The 12,014-nt window shown below is 36.5% G+C and overlaps 1 long non-coding RNA gene across 3 annotated transcripts in view; it reads left to right on the top strand.

The window, feature by feature from the left end:
* LOC102159091 (uncharacterized) overlaps positions 1–10,796 on the top strand; it is a 421,098-nt gene extending 410,302 nt beyond the window's left edge. The window contains exon 7 of one of the 3 annotated variants that reach the window (XR_014810620.1): positions 7,105–10,796. This is a non-coding gene — a long non-coding RNA (uncharacterized LOC102159091). The remainder of the gene's footprint in view (positions 1–7,104) is intronic. The other 2 variants (XR_014810621.1, XR_014810617.1) reach the window with 2 other exon arrangements.
* The last annotated feature ends 1,218 nt before the right edge of the window (positions 10,797–12,014 follow it).

Below are 12,014 nucleotides of genomic sequence, written 5' to 3'. Positions count from 1 at the left end.
ATACGTGGAATCTAAAATAAGGCACAGGTGATCCTATTTACAAAAGAGAAATAGACCATGGTCATGGAGAGCAGACTTGTTGTTTGCAAGGGGAGTTGGGAGGTGGTTGGATGGACAGGGAGTTTGAGGTTTGTTGATGCAAACTGTTACATTTGGAATGGAGTTGTGCTGTATAGCACAGGGAACTGTGTGGGATTGGGTTACTTTGCTGTACAACAGAAATTGAAGAAACATTGTAAATCAACTATACTTTAATAAAAAAATAAATTAATATCTTTATATTTGTAGTTGATAAATATCTTGGAAGAGGAAAAAAATTTTTTAAAAATAAACATTGACGAGTACCTAAGGAAATATTTTTAAATGGAGATCAAAGAGTAAAGTGGAATTTACTACATAGTTATAAAAATAATGTGGTACTGGCTCAATAAAAAAATAAAAAGCAGAAATAAATAAAACAAGGGCTCTGCATAAGTAATTCACTCTACTCTTCCATGATTCAGAGGGTACAATTAACTCTGTGTATCTGAAATATAAGAAAATTACAAGAAAAAGAAAACACATAATATACAAAATATATGTTGATTCCAAAGGAAAAAAGGAGAAAAAAAGGATGAGGAAAAGGACTAGTTTTTCATTTAAAAAATTTCTTTTTTTGGAGTTCCTGTTGTGGCTTGGTGGTTAACGAACCTGACTATCATCCATGAGGATGCGGGTTTGATCCCTGGCCTTGCTCAGTGGGTTAAGGATCCGGTGTTGCTATGAGCTGTGGTGTAGGTTGCAGATGCAGCTAGGATCCTGCATTGCTATGGCTTGGTGTAGGCCAGTGGCTACAGCTCTGATTCAACCCCTAGCCTGGAAACCTCCATATGCTGCGAGTATGGCCCTAAAAAGACAAAATAAAATAAAATAAAATAAAATAAAAAATAAAAAATTCTTTCCTTTAATTGAAAAGAATGTCAAAAATGTTAATATCAATTATCATTAGTTGTTGGAATTATGGGTTTTGAAAATTTTTATTTTTTTCTGTTTTCTAAATGTTTGTAGATTAAATATGTATAATTATTATATTAAATAATGTTCATTTTAAAAAAGAAAGTGATCTCTTTATATGGAACAGAGTTTCTGAAGATGGCCAGGAACTTGCTAAGAGAAAGTGGAAGGCAGAATGTTCCAAATAGGATGAGCACAGGTACAACAGCATGGGAGAAAGACTGGCAATTCAGGGAAACGACAGTAATCTAGTATGACAGGGGATGCACATCTGGATAAGTGGTAGAGATGATGTTGAAGAAGTCTATAGAACTCAGGTCAAGAATAACTTGTGTTTTGGAGTACCCATTGTGGCTTAGCAATAATGAACCCAACTACTATCCATGAGGATGTGGGTTCAATCCCTGGCCTCACTCAGTGGTTTAAGGATCCAGTGTTGCCGTGAGCTATAGTGTAGGTCGCAGACATGGCTCAGATATAGTACTGCTATGGCTGTGGTGTAAGCCAGCAGACAGAGCTCCAATTTGATCCCTAGCCTGGGAACTTCCATATGCCACAGGTGCGGCCCTAAAGGCAAAAAAAAAAAAAAAAAAAAAAAAGAAGAAGAAGAAGAAGAAAAGCCTGTGTTTTATACTAAGAGTAAAAATATATCAGACGGAGTTCCTGTCGTGGCGCAGTGGTTAACGAATCCGACTAGGAACCATGAGGTTGCGGGTTCGGTCCCTGCCCTTGCTCAGTGGGTTAACGATCCGGCGTTGCCGTGAGCTGTGGTGTAGGTTGCAGACGCGGCTCGGATCCCGCATTGCTGTGGCTCTGGCGTAGGCCAGTGGCTGCAGCTCTGATTCAACCCCTAGCTTGGGAACCTCCATATGCCGCGGGAGCGGCCCAAGAAATAGCAACAACAACAACAACAACAACAACAAAAAAAGAATGCCTCCAAAAAAAAAAAAAATATATATATATCAGAGGTCATTCAAGGTTTTGAATAAGGACATGGCAGATTGTGCTTGACATTGTCAGTAGTATTGAGAATGGATTGGAATGGATCGGAAGGTCTGGAGAAAGGAAAATAGCTAGGGGGCTCTTGTAGTCAGTGTGGTAGCCAAGATAAGAGCAATCAAAAGGATGACTCTGAGATTCTGAGTGATAGCACATGTTGATTCCATTAACCAAGATAGAATATACAAGAGTGTAGACAGAGCGCCCCTAGAACTTGAGAAACATTGTGTAAAGGACCACTTTATGAATAGGATTAGTTAGAAATATGCTAAATGTAACAATTTCTGAACCATTATGTAATACGTAATTGCTATGGGATCATCTAACAACTCCCTTTGCCAATCTGAAACAGGATAAATTTAGAAGATAATTTGTCACAGTAGAGGTGATGGTGTGTGCTGAGCATTTTTCATTGATAAGAAAGACAGAATATGGAGACAGCAACTGTCATATTATTAGAAAAGTAGCCCTCACATGGGGCAAGGTTATGGTCTTTCTTGGCCTGGATATAAATCTCCAGGGAGGTCAGAGCCATGTTTGAATATTTATCTCTCTGCTCTAGTTCTGCTTATCATGTGGCTTATTTTAACTGATATTTGGAGAAAGAAAAAGAGAGAAAGAGAAGGAGGGAAAGGGAGAAATGTTTTTGCAGATACCCTGGTCCATATGAAAATTTTCACATCAGAAATTAGAAAATTAGAAAAGAATGAGAAAAGAATTAGAAAATTGAGACTTTAGTTATTGTTTCTTGTAAACTTATCAGAAACATTCAGTTCCCCTATCTATAGCCATCTTTAGACAAGATCAGGTTCATGAACCTGAAAGGCTGAGGCCTGGACTTGAACTACGATAAATTCACCAAATTCCACACTGGGAGCCATCTAGGCAGCCAACCAACTGGGTTTCCTCTGACCAGCTGAGATGTATGCGAGGTATCTAAATGGAATTGTTTGAAAGTTATTTGTAATGAGAATGAATTTGGGCCAAAAATGAATTTGGGCTAAAGAAAGTGGACTTGGGGTGCTGGACCTAATAGATGTGAGATGCTGCTTTAGGAAGTGAGATGCCTCAGGAAGAACATGTAAAGTAAGAAGGAAAGCAGGTTAGGAGTCCAACTTGCACAAAAATAACATCAGGGATGAGAAAAGAGAAATTTCCCTTTTCATGATTATTTCTCAAGAAGTCAACAATCCTGGAGAAGATTTTAAGTATTTAAGTGAGAATTGTGGTAGCAACAAGAAAAGAAAATACAAAATGACTGTGAGAGAGATTGTGGGAAAAACTGGCAAACTAATAAAGAGTAGCCCTCAGATCTCATCTAATACTGCTTATTTAAATTCATGCAATTCTCATTTCCCTGAGAGCTTCCTGTCCTGAAAGCACTGACCTTTCCACTAGATCCATCACCTGAGCTAGATCCAGGTGCATCTGCTGAATTTGGGGAAGGCCTTGCAGTGAAGCATTACTGCCACAGGTAACCTAAAAGGCTATCAGGCATTGTGCTACTTGGGTAATTACTTCCTATTGTCATCTAGAGGAGGCTAGACATTTTTCATTTGGGAGAATTAGCTACATTTTTTCTTTTTAAATTCAGTTTGGTTAAAGTAACCAATATACTTATACACAGATGGAGCAAGTAAAGGCTTCCACCAATTCAAACAAAATCGTATAACAACCATTGGTGGCCTAGACTAGTGTTCTCAAAGTATGATCCCCAGCCCCGCAACATCAGGGTCTTGGGAACTATTAGAAATGCAAATTCTTGGCCTCATCTCAAATCAAGTGAAGGGAAGGGCTCAGCAATGTGTTTCACCAAGCCCTTCACCAAATTAATCAAGAATTTTTCAGACAATAAAATAGGTCTTCATTCTGTCATTTATTCAACAGTCATTACTAGGTGGGCAATAATAATTTGCACAAGGTTTATTGAATGAATTAATGAATAAGTGAATGAATTAGAACCTATTTCTCCCAGACATTAGTAAGGAAAACAAACAAACAAACAAACAGCTCTTATTTTATAGGATCCAATAAAGTAATTTGGCATGTACCTTCTGTTAAGTATACAAATCACACTATATTCCTTTTTTTCTATTGTGCAATAATTCTGCACTTGCACAGTAAGTTAGTCCTGGACTTTTTACTTTGCCTAACATCAACTCAATCTCTAGATAATTTCAGAAGTGCCAGTTTCAAAAGGTCTAAGACATACTGAAGCATAATCTCATGTCATCACTTCTAATTTGTCTTAGTCCACTATTTTTTAGCATAAACCAAAAAAAACTAGATGTTTCCATTTTTCAATAATTTTAGTATTTTGACCCTGAAATCATTTGACAACAATTCCCAAAGCCAGGAAAGAAAATCTTTTTTTGAAAATACCTATTATAAATTGATATATAACCTTCCTTGACCAGGAGGTATAGAACTTAGAAAAGGAATAGAGTAGAATATGTTCCTAAACCATGCTAGGTTGATTAGCTTCCCAGGACTGGTCCCTTTCATTGATTCCTTCATTCTACCATCCCCCCCCCACCCCCATCCGTCTAAGCCTTTAATGCTGGGTTTTATCTGTGGCCCCATAGCCCTTTCTACCACTTCACTTCCTACCCAACTTGAAGAAGTAATACTTTTCTTTAAGAATATACCCTTTTCACAGAGTAGCTGTGGAGAAGGACTCCTAATATTCCTTGCCTCTGCCCCTCCTCCCTCATCCCATGGAGTCTGCAAGATGTTAGGAAGCCTGATGTCATTGCGCGAGCAGGCTACATATTGTGGTAGTCAACAGCGACCTTCTGGTCCTTAACCAATACCAAATCACTACACATTGAATCCCTGCTTTGTGAGTCTGTGAAGGAGGTTGCTGAGGACCTGGAAAGGAGGGTCGGATGGGGAGGAGCTGAGAACAGGGAGTGAGGGAAAAAAGCCAGTCATACATAGCCTGCTGACCTAGACTTAGTAGCGTGACATCTTGAAGGTGTGTGTTACCTAATTAAAGTATAAGAAAGATAAGTTTTAAAACCCATGGCAAAACAAATAGTGCTGTTCCTGTAATCCAAAATGCTAGTGCTATAGAAAAATTACAATGCTCAAAACATGTCAACCTTCAGTTGATAAAATGCAAAAGTTACTCAGTGATCTGAAGAGCACAGAGCATTAATGACTAGCCAGATACCAAATCTCGAAGAATAATTAGGCATTGTAAAACAGCTTGATAAAGAAAAAAAAAGAAAACTTCTCAAATTGCTCTGTTGTTCAAAGTCCTTAATTGGGTATTGAAATTCAGTTTTATTTTTCTTGGACTTGAAGCTGAGTTTTATCTTCAGGAAATAACCTGGAAGGCCATTCTTATCCATTTCCTGCTTTGAATATATCAAGTTTCAATCAGGAAAATGAAAAGAGAGGAAAAGAATGAAGTATGAAGTCAAATAGAAGAGTGGACTAAAATAACTTTCCTAAACTGAAAACAAAGTATGCTAAAATCAGTTAGAATAGCTGGGGAAAAAAAGCAAAGAGGAAAATCAAAGCAAGACTTCTATTACAATGTTCTTTCAATATTCAGAGTATTTTTGAGGCTTTGGACATGAAAACAAGCAGGCATTAGTGCTTTCTAGTTAAGGCCCTAAGAATGATGTCTTTTTATAACACTGCCTTGTCATGATACTGCTATACCATAGTATGGTTTTCCATTTCCCATTTGATACTAAATATGAAGCTTATTTTTATATAAAATGGAGGATGTTATTAAGAAAACAATGTTAGAAGCAAATGTTGGACATGTGAGCTCAGAAACTGCCCACTGCATGTTAAATGTTGATTTAGGTTTCCTCTTTTATAAACAAGGCTGTTTTGTTGATGCTAAATAAGACAGCAAAGCAAATGGGATATGGGGTTGGTGGGAAAGGGGGAAAGAGGAGTAAACATTTCTCGCACACAGCAAAAGGGCAGAGTGCACAATGAATTAAGTAGAATTAAGAAAAGATGGAAATACCAGTGCTTTAAATACAAAAAGTGGAGTTCTGTCATGGCGTAGTGGTTAACAAATCTGACTAGGAAGCATGAGGTTGCGGGTTCAATCCCTGGCCTTGCTCAGTAGTTTAAGGATCCAGCATTGCTGTGAGCTGTGGTGAAGGTTGCAGACAGGGGTTGGATCCTGCGTTGCTGTGGCTGTAATGTAGGCTGGCAGCTACAGCTCCGATTGGACCCTAGCATGGAAACTTCATATGCTCTGGGTGCAGCCCTGAAAAGACAAAAAGCCAAAAAAAAAAAAAAAAAGCAAAAAAGCTAAAAGGCATAAGTAAGTAGAACCAAACAGAGCAATGATGACTGTATTGGAATTTACATTCCCTATACTGACTTGCCATTTTCATCAAATTTCAAAATGGGTCATAATATTGGAGTCCTACAACTAAAGGTATTTGACTGCTTATGAGAAAATGCTCCTTTTCTCAGGAAACTGCTGTCATCTATACTTCAAAAAGAATCTATCACAGTTTTTTGTTTTGTTTTTTGCCTTTATTTTGTAGGACTGCATCTGTGGCATATGGAAGTTCCCAGGCTAGCGGTTGAATTGGCGCTGTAGTTACCAGCCTACACCACAGCCACACAGAATCTGAGCCATGTCTGCAGCCTACACTACAGCTCATGGCAATGCTGGATCCTTAACGGCAATGCTGGATCCTTAACCCACTGAGTGAGACCTGGAATCGAAACCTCGTCCTCATAGATACCAGTTGGGTTAGTTACTGCTGGGCCACAGTGGGAACTCTTATCACGGTGGGTTTTTTTTGTTTGTTTTTTAAGTGACATATTACTTGTGATTTGTATTTTCAATAAAAATTAAGAGCATATGGTTATTAACAAGATTTTTCCAACTAGTGCTTTATGATTGCCTAATAGGAAAGAAAAACAGAAACAGTAGCACATATCACTACTTTCACAGAAAGAAAGTTCAGATAGTTCCACTTCTTACTTCAGATAGCTGCTACCAAAAACATTACTGTTTCAATGCAGAATATCTCCCGTTTTGCCTCAGTTGCTATCAGATAAACTTTCAGTGTTTGGTACCATGTCTATTTTCAGTAAATGTCTTTTTTTTTCCCTCCCACACAGGATGTGAGAATCAACAGTTCTCCTCAGTGGGTTTTCCCAGCAGTTCTGGACTTCATGAGATAAATTTCTAAAGCTTCCTAGTCCCACAAACACTATGTAAACTCACTGAAAACCCTAAGTAATGGAATAAACACCTTCCTGTGGCTTACTGATTTGACTGCCACAGTTCTCAAATCCTTTCCTTTCCCAAAATAAATAACCCCAACACAGTCATAAGTGCTGAAAATTTCATGAACGTATTTAAAACATCTCATGTATTATAAATGTTTTCTTCCTACGTTCAACTCGACTTCTCTGGTACTAATTATTCCCAGAATATTTCTGAATTTGTTTTTTAATTCACTCTTGAGAGCAGTGGACTATAACTGCATTCTAATTGCTTAGAATATTCTAGTTATATTTCTCTGATTGTGTGTATTCAATTCTTTCAACATTGGTGATTGTGCTCTTGTAATCGGTTCAATAGAAAGAAGGAGACTCCAAAAAATCTGGACTCTTATTTACGAACAAAATTTGGAGTATGATTGTTTTTCATAAGGAAACTCTCTAGGTTATTTGGACTCTTTGTGTATGCAACTATCACAGTGAGAAAACTGGGTTCAGGAAAATTTGTATTATTTTTATGCTTTTAGCAATGTCTGAGTATATGGTCTCACTATCCCAAATGCTTACAGGATAAAAGAATTTCACTGAAATATTTAAATTTTCATCCATTGGAAGATATTCTACCTTCTCTGAGTTAACATTTATAGAAAGCCACCAAATTTTTAGGCATTTTTTTCAGCTTGTAGGACTACGAATAAATTCAACACCTCTATCCTCAGGGAGCTTACATTCCAGTAGGGGAGAGAGACAATACACAAATCAGCACGTTACACAGCATCAGGTAATGACGAATGCCATGAAAAAATATGTAAACAATTAGACAGTGACTATGAAAGGGCTCTTTTAGATGGGTGATCTGGAAAGGTTTCTTTCAAAAGAAAGAAGGTAGCATTTGAGCAGAGATACCAGTTTGTGCTGGAATGGATTTGTTGTACCTTCTGGGATGACTCACTGAATCCTACATTTCTTATTTGTCTAGCTGATATTCTTGAGCCCTGCTAATGGCATTAGAGTGAACATAAGCTCTATATTTTAATAGGTGTCTTTCAGATTACTTATTAAAATTTTCAATTACTGTGATCCTTGCTGCACTGCAAGTTGTGAGATCAACATTAGATTCCATGACAATAATTAAATATAACAGTATGTAATGATGGTGATGACAAAATAAAAGGCACTCTTTTAAGATAAAATTTAAATACACAATCTATTCTTGTATTAGATTCTTTGCTAAAATAAGAACCCCAGCATTTGTTATTTGTTGACTTGTTAATGATGGCCATTCTGACCAGTGTCAAGTGGTACCTCGTAGTTTTGACTTGCATTTCTCTAATAATTAGTGATGTTGAGCATTTTTTCATGTGCCTACTGCCTAACCATGTGTATTCTTTGGAGAAATGTCTATTTAGATCATCTGCCCATTTTTCGATAGGGTTGTTTGGGTTTTTGTTACTGAGTTGTATGAGCTATTTCTATATTTTGGAGATTAGGCCCTTGTCTGATACACGTCAACAAATAACAAATGCTGGAAGGGGTGTGGAGAAAAGGGAACCTTCCTTCACTGTTGGTGGGAATGTAAATTGGTACAACCACTATGGAAAACATTATGGAAGTTCTTCAGAAAACTAAATATAGGACTATCATATGCTCCAGCAATCCCACTCCTGGGCATATATCTAGACAAAACTTTCATTGAAAAAGATACATGCACCTATATGCCCATTGCAGCACTATTCATAATAGCCAAGATGTGGAAACAACCTAAATGTCCATTTATAGATGAATGGATTACGAAGATGTGGCGCATATATATACAATGGAATACTACTCGGCCATAAAAAAAGAATGAAATAATGCCGTTTTTGCAGCAACATGGATGCAACTAGTGATTCTAATATTAAGTGAAGTCAGAGAAAGACAAATATATCACTTACATGTGGAATCTAAAATGTGGCAGAGATGAGCCTTTCTACAGAACAGAAACAGTCTCACAGACATGGAGAATAGACTTCTGGTTGCCAAGGAGAGGGGGAGAAAGTGGGATGGATGGGGAGTTTGGGTTTAGTAGATGCAAACTCTTGCATTTGGAATGGATCAGCAGTGGGGCCCTACAGCATGGGGAACAATGTCTAATCTCTTGGGTAGACATGATGAAAGACAGTATGAGAAGAAGAGTATATATATATATATATGTATGACTGGGTCACTATGCTGTACAGCAGGAATTGACACAACACACTAAATTGACTATACTCTAATTTAAAAACAAACAAAAAAACCCCAAAAAACTCCAAGAACCCCAAATTCCACATATTTTCCTGCTTTTGTTTCTATAAAATAAATGTTGATGATTACTTAAGTGTTTATCACATGTTGGTTGTAACGTGGTTGACCACTGCTTAGCAACAACCTATGACATGTACGATGGATAATTTTAAAGTTGAGTCATTTAGTACAACCTTATTACTTTTTTACTGAATGTATCTTACTCTACTGGTTTCTTTGAGAGCATTTAGATTGAAAGTGTTCCTAAATAGTTTCAGTTGTAAAGAATAAACTGCCAAGTATAACCTAGAGGCCAACGTTAGTCTTACCTTTCCAAGTTTTCTGTGAAGACTTCAGTGAAGCAATATGCTAAATTCTAATTTACTATGATAGTGAGGGACAAAAAATATACTATAAGTACTGTAATAATACTTTTCTCTCTCATCCTTTCTTAACAATTGTATTCAGTTAGATGCACTATTTGATTTGGTTATTTTCTGAACATGATTATTGACTCCTCCTCTTGAATTTTTGTTTTACCTTTTCCTATGATTGTTCATGACATTTATACAACTCTAATCAATAGGAGTTTTCTCCCTTTTAACTATGGTGATTATATTGAAAAATTAATTAGCTTTTCTCATAGGAGCAAAATTAAATCTAAATTTGGTCGTCTATTTTTCGTTATTTTATAAAAGAATGCTTGTGTAATGCTAACAGTTCATTAAAGTTAATGCTAACAGTTCATTAAAGTTAATTCCACTGTCTCTTGTTACTGAATGTCCTTTTTATTCATTGACCTTTAAGAAAATTAACTAAGTATTACTAATCCAAGTAATACAAGACTCCAAATATTTTTACTATGAAAATTTGGCTTATTCATCAAAGATAACTGGGTCACCATGCTGCATAGTAGAAAACTGACAGAATACTGTAAACCAGCTATAATGGAAAAAATTAAAAATCATTATATATATATAAAAAAGTAATCCTTAAAAGAATACTTTCTAGAAAAATTCTTTGGGCAAAAGATAGTTCACCTTATGTTTTATTAATGCCAATCGAATAGTTCTTGGAGGAGAACTTTGGGAAATCTAGAGTCTTTTTCAAAAAAACTTGAACTGAAAAATCTAGAATGATCAGGTTACTGTTCGTAAGCTGAATGGGACTTTTGCCATAGATGTCTACACATGGTCTTTATTTTGTGAAGATAACTTATTTAATCCTTTTAATTTTTCCATAAATTAAACTTTACTAAGCTTTACTATAGATGAATAAACTGAATTCTACTTGAACAGAAAAATAAACAGTGGATGAGTTCTCAATAAGAATTTATCATTTGCATCCTTGAAACAAAACTCTGAAAACAAAGAAAGGAACATGCTGTGTGGATTGCTGCCAGTTCTAGTGGTTAAAAGAGCAACTCAGAAGGAGTTGGATCAACACTATGAAATCTAATTAAAAATTATCAAAGAGTCATAAAGGAACAGAATCTTGAAAATGCCAAGTTTACAAGGGTACCATGAAATGACCAACTGCCTAATGCTTATCTCCCCTGAAAATGCCCACTGAATGACTGTCTTCCAGCCTATGATTGAGCAGATACAACAAACAAGTCACTACCACACCACACTTCTATCTTTTATATCTCTGTTAAAAATTAATCATAATAAAAATCAAACCTGCTGATATTCATCCTAATTTTATCCTTTGGGGGGGTGGATCTTATCATAAGATAGAACATATCAACAACCCACTGTCTAAAGACAGCAGTGACTATTGTGGAGCCAAATGAGGCTACTGATCCTTCTTCATTCTAGAGTCTAGAAAATGTTTCTATTAATGTGGGCTAGAATGACATTAGCCTTCACAGGTGGACATCACTCACATAACACAAAGAGAGCTCAGGCAGTTTGGCTTTAATAATGTAGCTGCCAAGTCATGGATTCCAATTAAAGTGCTTTAGAGTCTAATTCTGCATTCTAGTTTTATTTTCTGGTCTTCCCAAGATCATATGCCAATGCATTGAGGCATATGCTTATAATTTGGTCCAAATGACAACCATATTGTCAAGAAGAGGTGCAAAGATATAAGCAATTGATGTACCCCTAGAAATGTCTAGAATTATGTTAAATCTTCAAATCAGTGTCATCTGGTACAGTCGCCTAACCAGTTTGTAATCTACCAAATAAAAGTAGAATTTATCTATTTCTCCACTTTAGCAAGAAATGAATAATTGCGATGCCTTTTATATATCAGTTGATATCCAGCTAGCCTGTTGTTACATAGAATTTATCTTTGAACTTAATCACATCAAAGAAAGAAAGAGAGTTGCTCACTTTTTGCTTCTTTTTCTCCTTCTTCCACAATCTAGTCAATTACCAAATAGAGCTGATTTTTTTTCCCCTAACATATTGATTTAATCTTTTCACTTGTCATGCTCTCCCTGGTAACTTTGTCCAAACATTTCACCTTAGTTTACTGCCTCCTAACCCGAGGTGGATCCAGATTTGAGGAGATCTGGAGCTTATATAATTTGC

Source organism: Sus scrofa, chromosome 7 (assembly GCF_054392235.1).
Source record: "Sus scrofa isolate SSC_HxYL_T2T_F1_AM1 chromosome 7, Sscrofa_HxYL_maternal_Yorkshire_Landrace_v2.0, whole genome shotgun sequence".
NCBI lineage: Eukaryota > Metazoa > Chordata > Mammalia > Artiodactyla > Suidae > Sus > Sus scrofa.
This window is presented reverse-complemented; position numbering and strand designations above follow the sequence as displayed.